This window comes from Schistocerca piceifrons, chromosome 2, assembly GCF_021461385.2.
Source record: "Schistocerca piceifrons isolate TAMUIC-IGC-003096 chromosome 2, iqSchPice1.1, whole genome shotgun sequence".
NCBI lineage: Eukaryota > Metazoa > Arthropoda > Insecta > Orthoptera > Acrididae > Schistocerca > Schistocerca piceifrons.
Genome location: NC_060139.1, coordinates 900,495,099 through 900,520,315, shown reverse-complemented (window position 1 = coordinate 900,520,315; position 25,217 = coordinate 900,495,099). Strand labels below are relative to the sequence as shown.

Here is a 25,217-nt window from a genome sequence, read left to right as displayed (position 1 = left end):
TCTGGATTGACCTTCGTCAATCAAACTCTCCCTACGCCTTGATGAAGTCAAGGACTCCTATTCGCCCCTAGTCTAACTACTGGCATGGTACACCGGTCAGATAACCAGTCCACCGCGATGCCACTCAAAAATTCGCTCGCAGGCGTTTAACTATAGCTCTGTCCGTTCACACTGCACAATAAGTGTGTCGGCCAACACAGTGAACAACGCTTAATCGCAAGGACTCAATACAGAGTCGCACTTCGATTCGCTCTCGACAGAGGTGCTCTCTGAGTGAAGTACTGAGGAGAGACTTGTTCCTCGCTCCAAGAGCGACAACGGAACGGCACCTCTCCACGCCAGACGTGAAGGGGTACATCTTTCGGTCTCTTCCATTACTCCTTCAGCTCAAGGCGTCAGAAATATCGTCTGCCAATCAGCATTGCTCTTCTAAAACGGGAGAATGACGTTTCGTTTAAGGCGACGAATCCAGAAATCTGTAGTATCGGCGCTTGGCGTTTGCTGTCTCCCTGTGAAAATCTCTGAAACTGCGTGCTATGTGTAAAGAAGGCGTAGGTTGGACGCTCCCACACAATGTAGCGGAATTTGCTTTTAAACCGAACACGAGTGGTTCCCCCTTTCACTCAGGCACACACTGTCTGCTCCACGGGCGGCCAAGGTTGACTCGTCCTCTGAAGGGACCGGCCTCCCGCTGTGTGGTCTGCCTCTCTCAAACTAAAAGCTCCTGTGACCGTCGTGTCTGGAAACGTGTCTGGAAAGTATGTGTGTACACCAGCCTCGAGTATTTCAACCCCAGTGCGCACTTGTTCTTTGCATATCGTTTACATGAATTCATACGACATTTACTTTATCTTACCGAGTTCGGGTTCGAAGTAAGCGTCATGATGTGAGGAATACGATTGTGAGGGCGGAATATGTAAGGAGACCACGACGTCTTACACAGGATACAAAGTTTAAAATTATTAGTTTATTTCGACGGTCGTGTATCCTCTAGATGCAGTGATCCAGTTTAATGAGTTTTAGGCTGACTGTGTTTAAGGCAATTTTTACAGTTTCGAAGGTAGCACACGAATTTTTTTACAGGCTGCCCTTCTACTTGTCGGCTTGTCGCAAGGAGCTCCTAGACTGCACAGTCCTGCGTCCGTCTCAGCTCCCCAGTCGCCGCAGGCCTTGGTTTCGTGCATTTGGACAATGGTCGTTCGGTCCGATGGAAGACCCCTGTGCCGGCCGCGGTGGTCTCGCGGTTCTAGGCGCGCAGTCCGGAACCGCGCGACTGCTTCGGTCGCAGGTTCGAATCCTGCCTCGGGCATGGATGTGTGTGATGTCCTTAGGTTAGTTAGGTTTAAGTAGTTCTAAGTTCTAGGGGACTGATGACCACAGCTGTTAAGTCCCATAGTGCTCAGAACCATTTGAACCATTTTTTTTGAAGACCCCTGTGTGTAAATTCCTTTTACATGGGAATACCGCTGCACTTCGGCAGTCACACGATCCTTGGCAGTGACAGAATATGGTTCCAACAGCAGAGAAACTTCGATGACTGGCAGCTTTCTTCCGCCTTCCCAACCATTGTAGCAATGAATCACGAGCTATCACACCCGGTCCGCCGTTGAGGACATCAGGGAGCCGACTCGTGTGAGACAGACACTCCTGCATTTAATCCACTTTGTAACGTTCCTCTATGTGCGTTTAGATCTTGTGTTAGAGAAATTATTTATAAACTATTGCCATGCACCCTATTGCAGTTAATGTCTCTCTGGTCTACACGCCTGGAAAGTGAAATAAGAACACCGTGAATTCATTGTCCCAGGAAGGGGAAACTTTATTGACACATTCCTGGGGTCAGATACATCACATGATCACACTGACAGAACCACAGGCACATAGACACAGGCAACAGAGCATGCACAATGTCGGCACTAGTACAGTGTATATCCACCTTTCGCAGCAATGCAGGCTGCTATTCTCCCATGGAGACGATCGTAGAGATGCTGGATGTAGTCCTGTGGAACGGCTTGCCATGCCATTTCCACCTGGCGCCTCAGTTGGACCAGCGTTCGTGCTGGACGTGCAGACCGCGTGAGACGACGCTTCATCCAGTCCCAGACATGCTCAATGGGGGACAGATCCGGAGATCTTGCTGGCCAGGGTAGTTGACTTACACCTTCTAGAGCACGTTGGGTGGCACGGGATACATGCGGACGTGCATTGTCCTGTTGGAACAGCAAGTTCCCTTGCCGGTCTAGGAATGGTAGAACGATGGGTTCGATGACGGTTTGGATGTACCGTGCACTATTCAGTGTCCCCTCGACGATCACCAGTGGTGTACGGCCAGTGTAGGAGATCGCTCCCCACACCATGATGCCGGGTGTTGGCCCTGTGTGCCTCGGTCGTATGCAGTCCTGATTGTGGCGCTCACCTGCACGGCCCCAAACACGCATACGACCATCATTGGCACCAAGGCAGAAGCGACTCTCATCGCTGAAGACGACACGTCTCCATTCGTCCCTCCATTCACGCCTGTCGCGACACCACTGGAGGCGGGCTGCACGATGTTGGGGCGTGAGCGGAAGACGGCCTAACGGTGTGCGGGACCGTAGCCCAGCTTCATGGAGACGGTTGCGAATGGTCCTCGCCGATACCCCAGGAGCAACAGTGTCCCTAATTTGCTGGGAAGTGGCGGTGCGGTCCCCTACGGCACTGCGTAGGATCCTACGGTCTTGGCGTGCATCCGTGCGTCGCTGCGGTCCGCTCCCAGGTCGACGGGCACGTGCACCTTCCGCCGACCACTGGCGACAACATCGATGTACTGTGGAGACCTCACGCCCCACGTGTTGAGCAATTCGGCGGTACGTCCACCCGGCCTCCCGCATGCCCACTATAGGTCCTCGCTCAAAGTCCGTCAACTGCACATACGGTTCACGTCCACGCTGTCGCGGCATGCTAACAGTGTTAAAGACTGCGATGGAGCTCCGTATGCGACGGCAAACTGGCTGACACTGACGGCGGCGGTGCACAAATGCTGCGCAGCTAGCGCCATTCGACGGCCAACACCGCGGTTCCTGGTGTGTCCGCTGTGCCGTGCGCGTGATCATTGCTTGTACAGCCCTCTCGCAGTGTCCGGAGCAAGTATGGTGGGTCTGACACACCGGTGTCAATGTGTTCTTTTTTCCATTTCCAGGAGTGTACTTTCTCTTATTTGGATGAAAGATGTTAGGCCCACTAGAGTTCAATAATCTTCATATCTTATCGTTGAGCTTTAATCTCAAGAGCATTTATAATGACGTCAGGCTACCTGTGATATATTTTTATTTTTATTTTAGAGCAATTACGTGTACAAGCATGTGAATTCTCCAGTATTACCGTTCGTGATGATAATTTTTTGAACATTTTTCTTTCGACAGTTTTGTGACGGCTCCCAAACCCAAGGTCATCGGCGGTACTTTTGGGGCAGCCACCACAAATTGTATAAAGCGTGTGTAGTGACCAGGATGTAGCCATATGTCTGTTGGCCGAAAAATACGAGTAATTAATGAAAAGAATTGCGCCAGATAGAATGAAGAGATAACTTATCTTTATTTCTGACGAAACGTGCACCACCAATACAAGTCCAAGTAATATCTAAGAGTAATCCGTGTACTGAGCCTAGTCGAATACAGTAGCAAATGTCACACTGCAATGGTTCCGCTATAAACTCCACGAAAGGGTAGCAATAGACAATCGACAACAGACTGTCCGTCTCGGGGCCAGCGCTCCTCCTTATATGCAAAAGGCAGAGGGCGCTGCGGACGCGAGCTCAGCCATGGCGCGACCTCTTCCGTCGGCAGTAACGCCTTGAGACGCCGACGGCCGCGGCAGGAACTGTGGCCAGCGATGTCACGGTCAGGGCGCGCGTGCGCGAGTTGGTTGGTTGATTGGGTCAGTGGATACAACAGACAGCGTCTATCAGGCCCAGTTATTACTATTTCATTCATTTTATTTATGTAGAACGCGTTGACAATATTATGACAAATTGCTTCATTTATTACAAACTCGTAGCTGAAAAGCAAACATATTCACCTCTCAATAGTCAGCGACTTAGCGTCCTCTGTCCACACTTTCCGTTGACCAGTTTATTCACAATAGCTTTTAATTAATAAGATGTGTTCCTTTATATCAAAGTACGTATTCATATTCCGTATATAGCCTATTCCTTTCGTCGTGTACATATGACAGGGAAGATCCGCCTGCTTAGCTGGGCGGTAGTGTGCTCGCTTCCCTTGCAAGCGGGCCCGGCTTCGATTCCCGGCCGGGTTGGAAATTTTCTCGTAGACTGGGTGTTGTGTTATCTTCATCATGATTTCATCCTCATCAACGGCGCGCAAGTCCCCCAACGTGCTGTCGACTGAAATAAGACTTGCACTTGGCGGCCGAACTTCCCAGGATGGGGCCTCCCGGCCAACGATCCATCTGCTCATTTCCATAACAGAGAAAACCAGCAGCAAAATTTCTTTTATTTCAACTTTAAGGTTTGAAAACTCAAAAGACCATATAGATACGCCGTTTGTCTCATAACAACTCAATGCACTGTAGTTGGCTAAAACCGATTTTCACACTATCGATTTTGAACTGACCACTCAACAGACAGGAAAATAAGGACAAATCTATATTTCGTAGAAAAAGGATACCAACAGTCGTAATTTTTCCTAATTTATTTTTTGTTATTTATGAAACGAGTTTCGACGCTTCATTAGCGTCACTTTCAGGTTCCTATGCGGAAAACGAATGGAGACATCCTGACATAAAATAGGTACCGTATATACTGAACCCTAGTTCAGTATTCGTGTCATCATCTCTATCATATAGATGTGGATGCGGGACTGCGTCTGGTCAATGATTCGTAGAAACAGGATAACAACAGCCCTAATTCTTCCTAAAGGGTTTTGTTATTTAATCAGCCAGTTTCTACGCTTCTGTAGCTTTATCTTCAGGCTCCTATGCGAAAAACGAATAGACACATTCGGACATAGAATAGGCAACATGTATACTGAACTCCAGTTCAATATGTATTGTACCTATTCTATGTACACCAATGTTTGGATGCATCCGCATTTGATGTAATACAGTATATAACAAGACATCAACAGTTCAAGTGGTAGAGGCTGGAACTCGGTATAGAGGCGTCGGCTATGTGCTGTGTTTGTGTGTGCGTGCCTTTCCTGCAAATAGAAAACAGACACCATTAGTGACAGTGCCTATTGTGAACATAAACCACGAATGTGACATAGCGGAACAGTTACCATTTGATGAAAAAGCAAAAAACGGAGTGTGGAAGGAAATGGGACACTTTAATCGTCAAATCGCCCAGAGGATGAACCGTTTAAGTACAGCGATTTATAATTTCGTTAGATTCGCGCACGAAATGGACAAAACGGAAAATATGGGCAAAGTAGAAAATTATCTGAGGCATCGAAACCATTACTTTTGCAATAAAGCAAGGACCACAAACCATTATTTTTCTCAATTTCTTGCTGATTTACAGTTGCCAGTAACTGCTAGAAGTGTACGAGATATTTTGTCAAATGAAAACATATTGTATTCAAGAAATGACTGCAGAAACCAGCTATAACACCCAAACATAAACAGGCAAGAATGGAGTTTGCTGAAAAACATATGTTATGGGTTGGAGAATGGCATAAGTGATGTAAGTAGGCTGTTTAGGTTTTTTTATTGGTAACGCCACCTCTGTATGAAAATCACTGGCTGTGCTGTGTGCAGTCTGTGGCTGCTTTGCATTGTTGTAATACTCGCCATTGTAGTGTTAGGCAGCTGGCTGTGAACAGCGCGTAGCGTTGCGCAGTTGGAGGTGAGCCGCCAGCAGTGGTGGATGTGGGGAGAGAGATGGCAGAGATTTGTAATTTGCCATGAACTGCTATATTTATATATGATGATATCAAGGTAAATACATTGTTTGTTCTCTACTAATATCTTTCATTGGCTAACTATCCCTATCAGTAGTTAGTGCCTTCCATAGTTTGAATCTTTTATTTAGCTGGCAGTAGTGGCGCTCGCTGTATTGCAGTAGCTTGAGCAGCGAAGATTTTTGTGAGGTAAGTGATTTGTGTAAGGTATAGTTTAATGTTAGTCAGGGCCATCCTTTAGCAGGGAATTTTGAAAGTCAGATTGCGTTGCGCTAAAAACATTGTGTGTCAGTATAAGCACAGTCTTGTATAAATTGTTCAAAGGGGACGTTTCAGTGATCTTCAATGATGAAAAGAAGTTTAATTTAGATGGTCCGAATGGATTTCAATATAACTGGCATGATCTGAGAACAGAGCAGCTTATAGGAAAGAATAGAATTTTTTGTGGTAGAAGTGTTATGATTTGGCAGCATTCTGCCCTAAAAGTAAATCACGCACTACTTCGATGAACACTAGAATGAAGTTTAATATGTACACTCAGATGCTAGAGACATAATGGATTAGAATTTATGAGGAAGTAAGGGACGAAAACCTAATGTTTCAACAAGATAATGCATGTGTCCAGGTTTCTGCACAACAAAAAAATGGATTTAAGATAAAGATATCAATGGATTGCCGTGGCTTGCACGTAGCTTGGATTTGAACCGGGTGGAAAAACTTTGGAGAATACCTGCAAGGGGTGTTTATCGCAATGGAAGGCAATATGAGGACGTATGTGAGCTGAACACAGAGATACGAGTAGAGTAGGTGACAATTTCACTGCAAGAACTATAAACCCTATCTACGTCAATGCCAAAGAGAATTTTTGGGAATTAGGAAGAACGGAGTACTCAAGATGCAATAGCACAACAGAACAGTGAGTGACTTTATATCAACTTCCATCCAGGAAATGCAAATGCCTTATTTTGTTACTCGTGTTATCAAAGAAACTATGCAAGTCCGTGCTTATGTCTTATATGTATCTAGCAGTTTCATAATAAATTCGAAACGTGCGTTTCAAACACTGTATATTACTTTCACAGTAACCGTGCCTTTATACTGATTTCCACTACCTAAGTAGGGTTGCCTCTTCTGCCATTTCCCGGCGGGGTCAGGGAGTTTCACCTGCCTCGAGATGACTCGGTGTTTGTGTTGTCCTCATTATTTCATCCTCATTCATGCACGTGGCAAGACTGGACTGAGAAAAGGTTGGGAATTTGTACGGGCGCTGATAACCGCGCAGTTGAGCGCCCCACAATCCAAACATCATCATCATCTTCTGCTATCTTCACCATACCAGATTCCATCTCTTCAGCCGTTGCCACCGCCGAAGTCTTTGTCCTAACCCTGACGACGACCACTTACGAGGCAGTAGGAGTATCCGCGGAGCTAGGTGGACCAAGGTGTTACTGCTCCCCCTCCTCCTTTGTCAATCGGACTTGGGGCCAATTGCGCAGTTATGTGTACCAGTACTGAGCAGTTGCACCATAATTTGACTCCTTCATCGTCGTCTCTGTTTTTGATACAATAACGCAATTGAAATATCGTGAAATACCACTGCTCGTGTAATGGTCTACTTAATATATCCAGGAAGATAGCATGTCGCAGATGGCGCTCATCGCGATAATCTGTTGACAACATATCAGAGTAGGAGGTCTGTTCAAAAATTTCCGGAACCTTGTCCGCAAAACTTTTCTACCCTTACCTTTTACTTGTTGTGCGTGGTCTCCTTCACAGAACTCTCCTCCCCAATTGATACACCGCTCCCAAAGCCGTTTCCACGTCAGGAAGCAGTCTTGGTACGTCTCTTGCTGGATCGCACGAAGCGCCGTCTGCGAATTTTTTTGTCCCGTCTATCGTTGCAAATCTTCGTCCTTTCAACGGGGTTTTCAACTTTGGAAGTAAAAAAAGTACCAGAGGGGCCAGGTCTGGATATCATGGAGGGTGAGGCAGCACAGTGATTTCGTTTTTTGTGCAATATTCACGCATCAACAAGGATGAATGTGCAAGTGCGTTATCGTGAGGGAAGAACCATGAATTGACTCGCCACATTTTAGGCCGTTTCCTTCTCACAGGCGTCGCAACATGTCCCGATAGTACCATCGATTAACAGTTCGTACCTGTGACACGAATTCTTGATGACCTAATATTTCAAAATCAAAGAAAATTATCAGCATGGCTTTGACATTTGGCCTGACCTGACGAGCTTTCTTTGGCCTTAGAAAACATTTCCCGACCAACTGTGAGGATTGAACCTTGATCTCAACATCATAATCGTCGACCCAGGTCTCATCACCAGTTATGATCCTCTTAAGGAATGTCTCGTCGTCATCTGCACGATACAAAAACTCTTCATAGATTGCGAGACGAAGGTCTTTCTAGTCTTGACTCATTAGCTTTGGGACGAAGTTGGCGGCAACACGAAGCACTCGAAGATGCTGTGTCAGGATTCCACGACATGATCTGTCTGAAATGTTACTTTCTTCGCAATCTCTCGGACAGTCAGTCTTCGATTGGCATGCACAATTTCGTTGATGTTCCTGACATGAACGTTGGCGATAGAGGTCGAAGAGCTTCCCGCACGAGGGTCTGTCCATTGTTAAACCGTGTGAACCATTCATAATACCAGGTGCGGCTTAAACATTCATTACCGTAGGCTTCCTGTATCATTTGGTGTATGTTTGTAAGGGTTTTCTGGTGTTTCACGCAAAACTTAATGCAGACACGTTGCTCCTCTAGCTTTGCCATCTCGAAATTCGCAAACTGTGCGACATAACGTTCTACTCAATACAACACTGAACAATAATTAACAGTCTGTTGTTGACGAATGCCTTGACGGCCGAAAGCTATAATTGTGAGAGTCTTTTTTGCTGTGCCTATCTGCGACTCAGCATCTCCACTATATGGTGAGTAGCAACTTTCCTTCTCATAATACTGAGACGTATAACAATGAAACTTCCGGCGATACACGTTAAACAAAAGCGTGTGTAGGGATGCCAAACGCATTTCGCTCCAGCACACCATAGGCACGAAATTACGAATGTTCCGGAATTTTTTGAGCAGACCTCGTATAATTTACAGCGTTGTGTGCAACAGTTTTTCCCATACGAACGAAATGAAAGGAATGAACGTAACTGTTGCGTCTCTGGTGTCGATATTTTATGTCGCTGAAAAATCGATTAAAGTGACACGAAACAGGACAATAAAATCAAGAAAACCTGCTATTTTTGCTGCAGTAACCGTTTTCGTATGCTACTACTACAAAAAAGCCTCATCTACTGCACAATCATCTCTGTAACAGAAAACTTGAAGACAGAAAGCAATAAGAAACTCTGAGGAAAAAGGTAATTTCCTTTACGTCATGAGCTTTCTGCAATCACAATTTAGGAAACCGGGAAAAAAGGAAACGAAAGAAAATTACGGTTTAATTTTTGAGGAAAATATGGTAAAATAACAGACTCATGCTTTCTACGCCAATGGCCTTGCCGCAGTGGTAACGCCGGTTCCCGTCAGATAACCGAAGTTAAGCGCTGTCGGGCTGGGCTAGCACTTCGATGGGTGACCACCCGGTCTGCCGAGCGCTGTTGGCAAGCGGGGTACACTAAATCCTTGTGAGGCAAACTAAGGAGCAGCTTGATTGAGAAGTAGCGGCTCTGGTCTCGTAAACTGCCATACGGCCGGAAGAGCGATGTGCTTACCTCATGCCCCTCCATATCCGCATCTAGTGACGCCTATAGGTTTAGGATGACACGGCGGCCGGTTGGTACCATTGGGCCTTTCAAGGCCTGTTCGGACGGGATTCATACCTTTTACAGTTTTCTCTTTGAAAGAAAAGTTTCAGTTATGAAACTTTGCTTGCATTCTAAATGATACGCTTGTATTCTAACTGATACGTTGTGCAATAAGTAACGTAGACAATTATTGTCAGTTGTATTCTCAGAGTTATATTACGCAGTACTCCACGTAGAGCACTTTCAAATAAGTACACTGAAATTCAGATTGACCACAATTAAACAATTTATAAGACAGGATTAGCAGTACTCTTAGATTGTGCATTGACGATGTTTTGTCTCTAGGTGAATATCGTGACTGTACGACTGTAAAGAAACGCAAAATGACTTAGCTAGGATTTACACTTGGTGTGCTAAACAGTGCCTATCTTAAAATAATGTTAATAACAAAAGAAAGAATACGATGTAACTAGATTACGAGGTTACTGAAGCGATATGAAATTTATCGAACGCGTGAAATGGGTGGCAGTAATACGTTGGAAGCACTCAGGTGAAAATTAGTACTTGTAAATGAAACAGCATACGAGCTTTTAGTGTAATTTATCCTAGAATACTGTTCGACTGTTGGGGGTTCTTGCCAAGTGAACCTGACATTAGACATCAAAACAATTCAGAGACCGCTTCTGGGATCGTCACTGGGCGCTGTAGACCATACACAAATGTGATGTTCAGCAAACATTAAAAGGAATCTTTGGAAATTAGGCGACGTTGTTCTCACGAATCATGTTGGTTAAATATAGACTACCGGTCTTCGAGGGGACTCTGCAAAAGGCTCTACTGTCTATTTCCTGAATCTCGTGTAGCGATCTTAAGATGAAGACGTGATTAATGCGTGTTTGTTTGCTTGCAGGATCCTCGCTTTTTCCTCTCCCCGTAGGCGAATGGAATGACAGAATCGGTGATACTGGTATGAAGTATCCTCCTCCATGCAACGTACCGTGGCTTGTGACAGGGCAATGTGGAAGAAATCATAGAGCGATTGTTTTCCAAAAGCAAGTCGCGACCTGCTCTTTGAGACCAGTTCGCCATATTGAAATGCAGCAACTCTCTGAGTGATGTATTGGATTTGTCGGCAGAACAGGAAACATGTTGGATCTGCTTTGACTCCTGATAAAGATCTAATCTGTAAGCTCCGTGGCTGCGATAACGCTGTCACACTTTATCGGCTCGTGCCCACGCTGGAGAGCTTGTTAGTGTGCGGCAGTGGAGGCCAAAGTCCAATGCATAGGCATCTGACAAATTTTCAAGAAATTAGAAGATGCGACGAAGGAGGAAGTGAGGCATTTTCCTTCATTTATAAGAATATTGCCACAATCTCACAAGGATGTTGTTCTCTTGCATACAATCACTGATTTGATTTTCATCCAAGAATCAGATACAAAATAGGAGAATTATGTTGAATAATTATCACTTTAGGTCCGTCTAATTACAACTGAATAAAACAAATTTTTCGAGCCGTTCGCTTTTCGCCTTTATTATCTGAAAGGTGGTTTGAAATATATACTTATTTGTGCTTATACTATTTTATTTTACACACTGAACACGTGTTATGTCCACTGTGTAATGCGCGCTTCTACGACCTTGCATTTGTCCTCCAGCCGTTGCTGCTTATCCATTTTGCACTTTCTGTGAATCTCCTTCTTTAGAAGTCTGTTTTCCTTTTCGACTGCTTCATTTACTCCTCTTTTATACATTTTCGTGGCATATGTATCTGTATTTGCGATAGACAGGCGATTTTTTTAGAAGAAGGATACAACACTTTCGCTAGATGAAGATTTATGAAGAGGCAACAACACTACTTATGCCACAGAGGAGTGCGATAACACCACTGTGGTTTAGGTTGCATATTAACGTCTTGGAAGATAATATGAGGCTATGCACAAATTCATGATGGAACTGCTCAAAAAAGTACTCTCTGCCAATTCACAGTGGTTTATCGACCATAGATACAAATGCAGAAGTAGATTAAAAGTAATTGGTATTGGTTAAAAAGAGTCTTGGTTGCAATTTTGGTTTTTTATTTTTCAACTACGCGTTTCGCCTTATTTAGGCATCTTCAGGTTGATCTACATAGAAAACACAGAACAAATACATCTATTTAAGAATCGCGATCGCGTTGTGCAGACTTGCACAACCTAAAAAAAATCAAATGGCTCTGAGCACTATGGGACTCAACTGCTGAGGTTATTAGTCCCCTAGTACTTAGAACTAGTTAAACCTAACTAACCTAAGGACATCACAAACATCCGTGCCCGAGGCAGGATTCGAACCTGCGACCGTAGCGGTCTTGCGGTTCCAGACTGCAGCGCCTTTAACCGCATGGCCACTTCGGCCGGCATAACCTAAAAGCATGTATAAACAGATCAAATACTCAAAGAGCAAATACCTTAATTTGATATTTGTTAGAACTATCCTTTAGACCGTGTAGCCAAAGGGCATCGTCAATACATCAGGCCAACATCGCATTCGTTAAACTCAGTAAAAACTAGAAATATAAAATAGTAAAAACAGATAAGAAAATTCACCAGTGATCGGACACTCAGAAATACAATCATATTGCCGAAGCCTTGCGATAAGATCTTACCTTTTCTAAATGGACGCGAGTGACTCCAAGACCTCAAGACCTGCATAACGCGTTTCCCGTTCACAGGAGCGAGTAACAGAATAAGATGGGGCTCAAGTAGTAAGCATAATGCACCACAGCGTCGTGTGCTAGTACTAGAAGATGCCTAAATAAGGCATTTAGCTACAATATAGCAGGTCAGCAACTGGAAGCAGTTAATACCATAAATTATCTGGGAGTACGCATTAGGAGTGATTTAAAATGGAATGATCATATAAAGTTGATCATCGGTAAAGCAGATGCCAGACTGAGATTCATTGGAAGAATCCTAAGGAAATGCATTCCGAAAACAAAGGAAGTAGGTTACAGTACACTTGCTCGCCTGCTGCTTGAATACTGCTCACCAGTGTGGGATCCGTACCAGATAGGGTTGACAGAAGAGATAGAGAAGATCCAACGGAGAGCAGCGCGCTTCGTTACAGGATCATTTAGTAATCGCGAAAGCGTTACGGAGATGATAGATAAACTCCAGTGGAAGACTCTGCAGGAGAACGCTCAGTAGCTCGGTACGGGCTTTTGTTGAAGTTTCGAGAACATGCCTTCACCGAGGAGTCAAGCAGTATATTGCTCCCTCCTACGTATATCTCGCGAAGAGACCATGAGGATAAAATCAGAGAGATTAGAGCCCACACAGAGGCATACCGACAATCCATCTTTCCACGAACAATACGAGACTGGAATAGAAAAGAGAACCGATTGAGGTACTCAAGGTACCCTCCTCCACACACCGTCCGGTGGCTTGTGGATGTAGATGTAGATGTACATGTAGAAACGCGTAGTTGAAAAATAAAAAACTAAAATTGCAACCCGTACTGTTTTTAACCACTACTGTTAAGCACTGGTTTGCTGTATGAATTGGAAGAATTTCTGTAGATTAAAAGTAATATTAAATTTTTCACAAATGACCTGCTTTGAAAAAGTTGTAGTAATATCAGTTCGGGTCGTAGCATAAAACATTGCTGTGCAAAACCTAAGGATGAAAGTACTTTCCTAGGGTTTGTCACTGCCGATTAACATAGATCGATGATACTTTGGCCATACATAGAAAGAAATGGTACATTACAGCACGAAAGGTAACTGAAAGACTTACGTAATGAGAGGAACAGAAATAACACTTTTGTTCAAGGATAAACATTACAGTGAGTTCATCGCGATTTATGATAGTCCCCTGGAGATAAAAAAAGGCAGAACATTGTTCTTAATAGAGTGTGTGATCGCCACGGACGGCCATACATGCTCTGCAACCTGCTCCCATGCAGACCACAAGGTCGGTAACAAGTTCTCATGGTAGGGCGTTTCATTTCTTTACCAGCGCAGCTGAAAACTGCTGGACGGCCATCGGTGCATGTGGACATCTTGAAATACGTCTCCCCAATGCATCCCACACCTGCTCGTGGGGGTTTTAGTCGGGGGAACGGGCAGGCCACTCCAATCGCCGAATATCTTCTCGTTCCAAGAGGTGCTGCACCTGCGTTATTCGGTGCGGTCGCGCATTGTAATCCATAGAAAGGAAGTCGGGATCGAATGCACCCCTGAAAAGACGCACACAGGACAGGGGAACACTGTCACAATAACGTTGACCGATGAGCGTACAGTGTTCACAGACTTGGAGATCAGTACCTCCGTGCAACATTACAGAAATGCTTCCCCACACCATGACAGTTGGATCACCAAAACCATCGTGTTCGACAGTGCTGGGAGTACCCTTATATGGTGATAGGTGAAAACAAGTAATGCAACTAGGAACATTGTCGAACAAGATCGTTTGTGGTAAAAAAAAATGTAAATGTCGCATGACATGATTGGCTGGAAAATTGCACAGGGTGGCTTTAACAGCCTTCGTGTGTAGCGCAATGTTGTGTTTGTGTTGTACACTACTGGCCATTAAAATTGCTACACCATGAAGAAATGCCGATGATAAACGGGTATTCATTGGACAAATATATTATACTAGAACTGACATGTGATTACATTTTCACGCAATCGGGGTGCATAGATCCAGAGAAATCAGTACCCAGCACAACCACCTCTGGCCATAATAACGGCCTTGATACGCTTGGGCATTGAGTCAAACAGAGCTTGGATGGTGTGTACAGGTACAGCTGCCCGTGCAGCTTCAACACGATACCACAGTTCATCAAGAGTAGTGACTGGCGTACTGTGACGAGCCAGTTGCTCGGCCATTTTGACCAGACGTTTCCAGTTGGTGAGAGATCTGGAGAATGTGCTGGCCAGGGCGGCAGTCGAAGATTTTCTGTATCCAGAAAGGCCCGTACAGGACCTTGTAACCTCCCCACCGTAATTTAAAAGGAAAGACAATACTTAATACAAATGGGAGCCGAGTGTAACCTCCCCACAAAAATTTTGAAAAGTATGGACAATATTATTTAAGAATCGCTAATGGACATTGCACCAAGTGTAACCTGCCCACAATGAAATGTACTGACAATGGCAACAAAAATGTGAAATACGCAATCTGACTCTGGTGTAAGCTCGCACAAAAATAATGAAAAACAATTTAGTGCTAATGAAATTCAATTAAACCGAAATATCGGTCTTTGGCCCTGTGTAAAACAATCAGAATTAAAGTCTTACCTCATTGTAACTGGTAGTCAAATTTCTGCTCTTATTCGTGCGCACGGCTTGGAGGAACTGCATTGCAAATAATAATATTCCTTTTTTCTGTGATTTTACTGAAATTTTTCTTCAAAAGAAGTGGAATGAAATGGGAAGTGCAACGAAATCTTTAGTTCAATAAAAAATTAAATTTTTGAAAAAATGCTTTTGAAATCATAATTATTATTGGGGGACTTGTTGGAGATTGATTACAATAAATAAATTTTACATTATCTAATGATTATATTAATTAACAGTATACCTCATTCAGCATCTTGACCAGTGTTGCCGACCGCCTACATCACACAACCGCACTGGGCTGCTACTACTGACCGACCGCTCTGCATGACGACTACTAGCGTACTGCACTGCACGACTACTACTCGCGAACTGCTCGCAACACTCACGCGGTCAAGCGCATACTCTCTGGTCAGAGACGCTGCAATGCCTCGCCATCGCTGCTGCGTTACATACGTGTTTCATAACCCTCCACTGGGGGGGCAAAAATTTGGCAGCGATGGTGAGTCATTTGGACTTGCCAATCGCGGCAAAATTTTTCTTTAATTAATAAACTTCTACAATTTACAGAATATTTAGATGTAGTACATGAATTAAATGTTGTGCACACGCACTAAGTACAAAATATATAAGACAAAGACAAAATGTGAGTACAAAACATAGTAGCAAATCAGAAAAATGTATATACAAATTATTTGACAGAAAACAAAGAGCACAGGCACTGAAAAAATTCTTTAGTATATTCAGAACAAACAAACAGACTGGCAAAAAATATTATGTTGACAAGTGACATAAGTGCACATGCACTGTAGTTCAGAACATATCCTTAAAATAAAAAAATGTATACACAATATAAAAGACAAAAGTGTACATACTGTACTTGAGAACAAATCGAAAAAAATGTCTTTAGCATTTTGGCAATAAATAAACATAATAGCAAAACATCATGTCGACCAGTGACATAAGTGTACTCGCACTGGAGTTCAGCGAATCGAAAAAAAATGTATAACCCACGAACAGAAATGATGTTACCAAAAAATGATTTTCATTATGTGACAAGAATTAGGATAGGAAAGGGAAGGATTGCATCATGGTTGTAGCACTTTAGATTGCACACAGCTGTTCTGAAAGTCCATATCTTTCCACAGAAGTACAACACCAAGTGACACAACTTGAAGTTCCTTTCCCATCAGAATTTATCAGCGTAGCCAAGACACTGAATTGTCTGAATTGTCGTAGTAATATTCCATGTTTTCATTTTGGCAGTATATAAGGTACACCAAACAGTGGGACCATAATAACGTCTTCATCGCTCACGGTGGTGGACAGCATGTCGTGTCAACACCACTCTCTTACAAGGCACACCAACGTAGAATTAGTGCAAAACCAAATATAGTGCTCCATGATCACTGGGATAAACAGGACAAGTGGACATTGCAGTAATTCAGGGTAGTTAGCTCATGAGGAGAAGGACATTATGTCACATAATATTGACAATTACAGTCTTCATTGATAGTTTGTGGCATTCATAGCCCAGTTATTGAACATTTCTGTACCAAGTATGTAGTATTACAGAAAAATGTTCATTAATTGTTGTACATAGAATCAGTAGCCTTCTTTTCATAGTTACAAAGCATTATGAAATAATCGCATTCTTTTCCAGTTACAAAATACAGCATAATTAATTAATCATTTGTCTTCCAATAGTAATAATCATTAGCTTTTTCCTAACCACAAAGCAGTATGAAACAATAGCATAGTTAATTAATTATGTGTCATTCCAATCTAGTAAGAATCATTAGCCTTCTTCTAATTACAAAGCATTATTAAACAGTCACATTCATTTCCAATAACAAAGTATGGCATCGTTAATTAATCATTTGTCATTTCAATAGTAATAATCATTAGCCTTCTCCTGATTACAAAGCATTATTAAACAGTAATTAAGATTCATTAGCCTTCTAATTACAAAGCATAGCATCATTTGTCATTTCAATATAGTAAGAATCATATTCTTTTCCGGTTACAAAGTATAGCGTAGTTAATTAATTATGTGTCAGTTAATTAATCATTTGTCATTTCAATATATTAAGAATCATTAGTCTTCTCCTGATTACAAAGCATTATGAAACAATCACATTCATTTCAATAGTAATAATCACTAGGCTTCTCCTAATTACAAAGCATTATGAAACAATCGCATTCTTTTCCAGTTACAAAGTAACTACATTAAAAACAAGAGCTAATTAATGGCATAATTAATAACAATTCATCGAGTGACATTAATTATGGGCACTCAGTGGCCAGCAAGTATTGAATAGAACAAAACGTAGTTCATCATTAAGTATTATTCAGATCATTACGAAGTCATTATTAAAAATCAGTTAATTACAGTCATAGCATTAATAATCACAGGCATTATAAGTAGTCTCATTACAATAAACAGTGTTCCTCATTCAGTAGTATTCAGATCATTACAAAGTCATTATTAAAAATCAGTTAATTACAGTCATAGCATTAATAATCATGGGCATTATAAGCAGTCTCATTACAATAAACAGTGGCAGTTATTAGCTAGTGACAAAGCATTATTTTATATATATACCTTTTTTTTTGTCTCATTAAGAAGTCATTACTGAAGTGACATACTATTCAGAGCTAATCAGTATTACTCAGAATTATCATAAACTAGTGACATTATGTGGGACTGGTAATACATTTTTTTTTGTTATTTTTTTATTTTAGTAATGCATTGCGTTTGGATCGATAATTAATTGCTGAGGCATAACACTATTTGCTTTTGACCTATTGCTGCAAATGAGGATAGGTAACGTCATTCGTCATGAGTCAGCTGTAGCAAGATTATGTAACAAGGCAGTAAATGTGATCACATTCATAAATGATAAACACAAATGGGTAAAAAATAAAAATGCAAGTACTAGAACAGGTATAATAAGTAACAGGTTTAGTAAGTATCATGAAAAGCTTCTCCTGGAAAAAATACAAAATGGATTATTGACCTGAAAGAAGAAACGCACACTATGCTGAAAAGTAGTGAACTTCGAATTAACAGGTAGTGAAATGTGTATAAAAATGTGTTCCATAGCTGTCCTTTCCAAAACTTTCCGTCATCCTACTATGCAATATAACACCTGCTGTCAAAACAAACTGCAACAAATACTTAAATAACTACATAGCATAAATACATAACTTCAACATTATCCTCATCTGTAAAGAAAACTTCATTATCCATATCATCATAACTTCACTATTATCATCACCTGTAAAGAAAAACTTCATTATTCATAATCCTTCATCATTATTCATCAGTATTCATTTTCATCTGCAAAAAATCACTTCATTACTCATTATACAACTATTCCTTATCTCTAGCATATTTCATCACTAAAACTAAGATGTGTAGTTCAGTTTGACAGCCTGTATCAATCACCTTGTATTCTGAAAGAAAAAATTAGTTAAGACTGCTATTCTACGATGAGTATAGTATATTCTTGTTAATGTTTGTTAATCCTGATCCATTTACTCTTCCTCATAAAGTTATTGCATCTCCTTTCGTTTATTCTGTAGGTGAAATTCCCATTTCTGTTGAATTTATTTCTTACATGCATCATTTCTTTCTGAAATTGATGACAGAGATTAATGTCTTGCATTTAAATCATATACCCACTAAATAATGACTGGTTAATGGTGACATAATTAACCATACAGCATAACATGACAGAAAACGTAATATGTCAAAGACATTGATAGTGTTTAGATGCAAAAATGTACACAGAATATCACAATGCAGCAGCAAAAAATGTAAAACAGTCACGATGTTGAGATGTCATAGGGCAAAAGAATGTCAAAGTCGACTGGTGTGTGTTATATCTTAACTATTTCACAGTGCATACAAACAAAACTGGAATACAATCATACATAAAAAGACAAAAATGTGACGTTCCTTGTGTTCAGCTTGTATGTAGTGTAGTTAATCGAGGCGAGAATTAAAGACTTTAATGGAGAGAGAATTTGACAAAATTAATACGTCATTACATAAAATTGCATAATTATTCATAAAATACGTAAGTTCGTCTGGAAAAATATGCACGGTCTAATGTGTAACGACAAGAAAAGCGACCTGCTAACCTTACCTTGCCGGGTACTTGCCAAGAAAAAATACGATAATCATCAGTAATTAGTCAGGTGAAATAATTGCATTAGTAAATGGCACCATAGTGTGTTGAATCATACAGTGGTTTCACTCAATAAACGGTTTAATGTTTGAGATATGGTGATTGCCTTTCGATTTTCTGGTTCTCAAAGTTTCGACGTGTACAACATTGGGGTGAGGGATGCTGCGAATCCGATATGGACCTGCGTATAGAAGTTCAAATTTACTGCACTTACCTTTTATTCTGCTGGATAAATAGTGTGTACGTACTAATATTTTCTGTCCAACGTGAAAGTCTCGGCGTCTACAAACCTGTTTTTGCTGTCTTCTCCGGCGCTCTGCGGCACGTTTGATGTTGTTCAGCGCAATGTTAATTATTTCGTGGTGTCTTACTCGCCGACATTTGGGGAATTTTACTAATTCTTTTAATTTTGTTTGGTGGTTCAACGTTTTTCAGTATAACAGACGGAGATAGCATAGTGGATTCATTTGGAATGGAATTAATTACATCTTGGAATGAGAGTATGTGTGTATCCCAATCAATATGTCTTTTGTGGCAGTATATTCTACACAGTTTACCAATTTCTTTCATTAATCTTTCACAGGGGTTCGAAGAAGCGTGGTACTTGGATATATAAATCGGAGAAATGTTTCTGGCTCGTAACATGCGTGTCCATATGGTACTACGAAATTGAGATCCATTGTCAGAAATTACTTTCATCACATGCCCTACATGAGATAGAAAATGTTTTACAAATGCTTTCGAAACAGTTTTAGCAGTAGCTTTGCGTAACGGAGTGAAAGTAACAAATTTTGAAGTGAGCTCAACAGCGACAAAGATGTAGCAAAAACCTCTGTTAGTTCTCGGAATCGGACCAAAAATATCTACTGCGTCCATGTGTCTTAATTTAACAGGTACAATGGGATATAATGGAGGAATATGTGAAGTGGTGTCTGATTTAGCTTTCTGGCAAATTTTACAAGACGCTAAAACTCGTCGTATACGTTTCTCCATGTTGGCAAAATAACAGTTCTGTCTCAGTATAAGAAAACATTTTCGTGCTCCTTAATGTGCGTAACTTAAATGAGTGTACCAGATTAATTTGTTAACCAGTTCGTCAGGAATGCATAATAACCAATTGTTGCTGTCAGGATGAGAGCGGCGAAACAGAATGTCATTGCGTACAGTGTAATGGTTTCTAATCGTAACATTATTCTTATCTTCCCAAAGGTGTTTAATTTCTTTCCACACGTTGTCTTTGTTTTGTTCTTGTGCTATGTCCTGTAATGACGATGAAATAAAATTTTCAAATGCAACTTGCTGAATGTACCTGACACTGAAATTTGTTTTGCAGAAGTTGGTTGCTACGTCTTGCTGATTGTTGCCGAGAGAACGCGATAGTGCGTCTGCTATAACATTTTGTGTGCCAGGAATGTGAACTATTGTAAAATTAAATTCTTGTAAATATAGTTTCCATCTACTTAGCCTGTCGTGAGTGAATTTAGCCGAAAGTAAAAATTGTATCGCTCTGTGGTCCGTGTAGACGGTGGTATGTCTGCCATAAAGAAAATGCCTAAATCTCGTAAAAGCCCATACAACACATAATGTTTCCAATTCTGTAATTTCGTTCAGCAGGTGACAAAATGCGGCATGCAAATGCGATCTTTTTAATTACTGTAGAGCCATCTTCTTCAATTTCCTGGAAAATATGTACGCCTAAAGCGGTGTTGGAACTGTCGGTGGCAATGGAAAAATTTCTGGTAAGATCTGGGTGCGATAAAAGTGGTGCATTCAACAGAGCATGTTTCAAATAACATTCTCGTGAGCAAAATTCTGCGTGTCAAAAGTAATGTTTGCGTTACTGTAATATGCAATCTGTGCTGTATCTGGTTAAAATCTATCGTACGTGTTATTATTTACGGGAGAATGTTGTGGCATATCCACTATATGAACTGTTCTTTTATTTCTTATTGACGTGTTACGCTATCGATGACACCTATTGTCTGTTTCATTCATCATTATTCGTTGTTGCTGATGTTGTTGCTGCTCATAAGATCGACTGTTATTAAATGTACGCTGAAAATTGTGCTCGTTATTTTTACGTCTGTCATAATAGTAATTTCTATACGGCGCATTGCGATGCGAGTTGAAATAGTGTGTTGTCTGTACGTAGTTATTTCTTTGCTGCCATGCGTCACTATTTGTTGGAGCTGGGACTATACGTGCATGCGGCGAAACATTAAAGTTTGGTTGACCTTGTAGACTGCATTGTTGGTTAGGTATGCTAAGCGGCTTACTTTCATGCTATTGTGGTGAAAAACATCTATTGTTACAAAAATGTAGTTCCGATTGCTCAAAATTTTATACATACTGATGATTACGATTTTATCTGTTATTAAAATTACGGCGGTTTTGGAGTGCCTAAAGAATGTTGTCACTTTCAGTAAAAATTTGTCATATCCGGTTTTCATTACTCGTTTCTTAATACTAGGTAGAGCAATAGTTAAAGAGCAGTTTTGATAGATATAAAGGATAGTAGAAGAAAAGGCAGCAGTGCAGAAAACTAAAGATGAAACAGCACTACTACAGCTCGGGGCCCTATGCTCGCTACGGCACATATTCATTAAAGCGTAATGAATCCCCTGAGGTCATTTACGCACTGCAAATAAATTTTGGCTTTTGCGTTACAGGCAATTGCGGTATAAATCCAAAAGCAAATAGTTGTATCCATGTTAATTCAAGTTTCCTCATTACAGGCAATACTGTTGTAAATACAAAAATAAATTGTCGCATCTGGTTCAAAGCTAGTTTCTGCATTACAGGTAGTAGCGGTGAATGTACAAAGATAAATTGTCGTATACAGTGCAAAGCGTGTATCTGTGTTCTGCCATTATTAAATTCCTTACATTTTCTTACAAATGCACACTGCTTATTATCAACGTTCTCGTCACTGAATTTGATAACACGTTCGGGTTTGTGTGTGAATCTGTTTGTCTGTGTCGTTTCGTACTTCAAGTTACGTAGCTTTTCAGATTTTAAGTCGCGTGGCTTTTCGGATTTTACGTCTCGTAGTCTCTGTAAATTACTCACATTATACGCGCTGCGTGACTCTGACAAATGCTCGCAAAGTGGCGGATTCTGTGACGTATTGGTGACTGAAATGGTTTTCAACTCTGTTACTGTAACACTTTCGTCAATTTGGTTGATCTGTCGTGCAAATTTCTCGTCAACTTCCGTATTCGGAGTGTGCGAAACTTCCACTGACTCTAAATTAACCTCGTCGCGAATCTGTACTGTGATTTTAGGGCATTGTTCGGTGACTGCATTAATTTCGTGTACCTGTGTCGCGTTTGCTGATCATTGTTCAGTGACTGCATTAATCTCGTCTTTATCTGATTCTGTTGTGTCTACATGTGTGCTACTTAATTCTTGTGCAACAGTGCCAACTCCTTCATTACTGTTATTAGCACAAGCCTTAGTATCCCCACGTAATTGTTCTTTACTGTCCTGACATTGAACGGTAACAGCTGTAATCTCTTCCCTAACTTGTTTGTTCTGTTCATTAACATTATCGTGTTTTTCTCTCGGCTGTTTAATACTTTCAGAAAATTGTTTGTTCCATTCTATAAATTCTTTGTGCTCTTCATCAAGTTTTTTAATCATTTGTAGCAATAATGCTATAATTTGATTCGACTCAAAGTCAGCATTTCTATTCTCTGTGCTGTTTAATGGTGGATCTAGAATTGTTTCACTTTCTGTAACAATTTGGTCATTTTGAGATTTACAAAAAGGTTTGTCATTCGAATGTACACTGTCGGTCATTATTTCTGAATTAAATGGATCCGTCGTACCTTGAGTATCCTGATCACTTTCATTAGAAGAATTTGTCTGAATGTTACTTAAATTTTCCAAATCGGGTGTGTTAAGCTCGGCAGCGCTCATTACAATAGGGCGTCCCGCGTCATCAATTGTCGTCAAATTAACACACGAGACAATTGAGTTCGTTTGTTCATCATTAAGATAAAAGTCATCATTAATGGTTGGAATGCACTGATTGTTAGTGAACGCAGGATTGTCACAATTATTATCGGTCACGTTGTTTAAGTCGGTAATTTCGTTCATAATACCTCGCGATACACTATTCACAGTCTTTCGCGGCATTTTTGCAATAGTCACAATTATTCACAAAACAATAAGCACAATGCAAAAGCAACACACAAATACAACAGAGCAACGAATTGCCGTTGACCTGTAGAAAGAAAGTCACAAGTTAATAAAAGCGTTGCGCCAAATCCTAATTATATCTAAGCAAATAAGAGCAGATATCTGACTGTTTTTCAAAAGATTCTCAACGAAATACGATCCTGGACTGGGTGTCGCCAAGTGTAACCTCCCCACCGTAATTTAAAAGGAGAAACAATACTTAATACAAATGGGAGCCGAGTGTAACCTCCCCACAAAAATTTTGAAAAGTATGGACAATATTATTTAAGAATCGCTAATGGACATTGCACCAAGTGTAACCTGCCCACAATGAAATGTACTGACAATGGCAACAAAAATGTGAAATTCGCAATCTGACTCTGGTGTAAGCTCGCACAAAAATAATGAAAAACAATTTAGTGCTAATGAAATTCAATTAAACCGAAATATCGGTCTTTGGCCCTGTGTAAAACAATCAGAATTAAAGTCTTACCTCATTGTAACTGGTAGTCAAATTTCTGCTCTTATTCGTGTGCACGGCTTGGAGGAACTGCATTGCAAATAATAATATTCCTTTTTTCTGTGATTTTACTGAAATTTTTCTTCAAAAGAAGTGGAATGAAATGGGAAGTGCAACGAAATCTTTAGTTCAATAAAAAATTAAATTTTTGAAAAAATGCTTTTGAAATCAAAATTATTATTGGGGGACTTGTTGGAGATTGATTACAATAAATAAATTTTACATTATCTAATGATTATATTAATTAACAGTGTTGCCGACCGCCTACATCACACAACCGCACTGGGCTGCTACTACTGACCGACCGCTCTGCATGACGACTACTAGCGTACTGCACTGCACGACTACTACTCGCGAACTGCTCGCAACACTCGCGCGGTCAAGCGCATACTCTCTGGTCAGAGACGCTGCAATGCCTCGCCATCGCTGCTGCGTTACATACGTGTTTCAACCTGCAACATGTGGTCGTGCATTATCCTGCTGAAATGTAGGGTTTCGCACGGATCGAATGAAGGGTAGAGCCACGGGTCGTAACACATCTGAAATGAAACGTCCACTGTTCAAAGTGCCGTCAATGCGAACAAGAGGTGACCGAGACGTGTGACCAATGGCACCCCATACCATCGCGCCGGGTGATACGCCAGTATGGCGATGACGATTACACGCTTCCAATGTGCGTTCACTGCGATGTCGCCAAACACGGATGCGACCATCTTGATGCTGTAAACAGAACCTGGCTTCATCCGAAAAAATTTTCCTTTTGCCATTCGTGCATCCAGGTTCGTCGTTGAGTGCACCATCGCAGGCGCTCCTGTCTGTGATGCAGCGTCAAAGGTAAGCGCAGCCATGGTCTCCGAGCTGATAGTCCATGCTGCTGCAAAAGTCGTCGAACTGTTCGTGCAGATTGTTGTTGTCTTGCAAATGTTCCCATCTGTTGACAGGGATCGAGACGTGGCTGCACGATCCGTTACAGCCATGCGGATAAGATGCCTGTCATCTCGACTGCTAGTGATACGAAGCCTTTGTGATCCAGCACGGCGTTTCGTATTACCCTCCTGAACCCACCGATTCCATATTCTGCTAACAGTCATTGGATCTCGACCAACGCGAGCAGCAATGTCGCGATACGATAAACCGCAACCGCGATACGCTACAATCCGACCTTTATCAATGTCGGAAACGTGATGGTACGCATTTCTCCTCCTTACACGAGGCATCACAATAACGTTTCACCAGGCAACGCCGGTCAACTGCTGTTTATGTATGAGAAATCGGTTGGAAACTCTTCTCATGTCAGCTCGTTGTAGGTGTCGCCACCGGCGCCAACTTTGTGTG

General features: G+C 41.5%; 1 pseudogene; it reads left to right on the top strand.

Annotated features, from left to right (window-relative positions):
• The first annotated feature begins 9,408 nt into the window (after positions 1 to 9,408).
• Positions 9,409 to 9,526, top strand: LOC124778745 (annotated as a pseudogene).
• Positions 9,527 to 25,217: the final 15,691 nt, after the last annotated feature.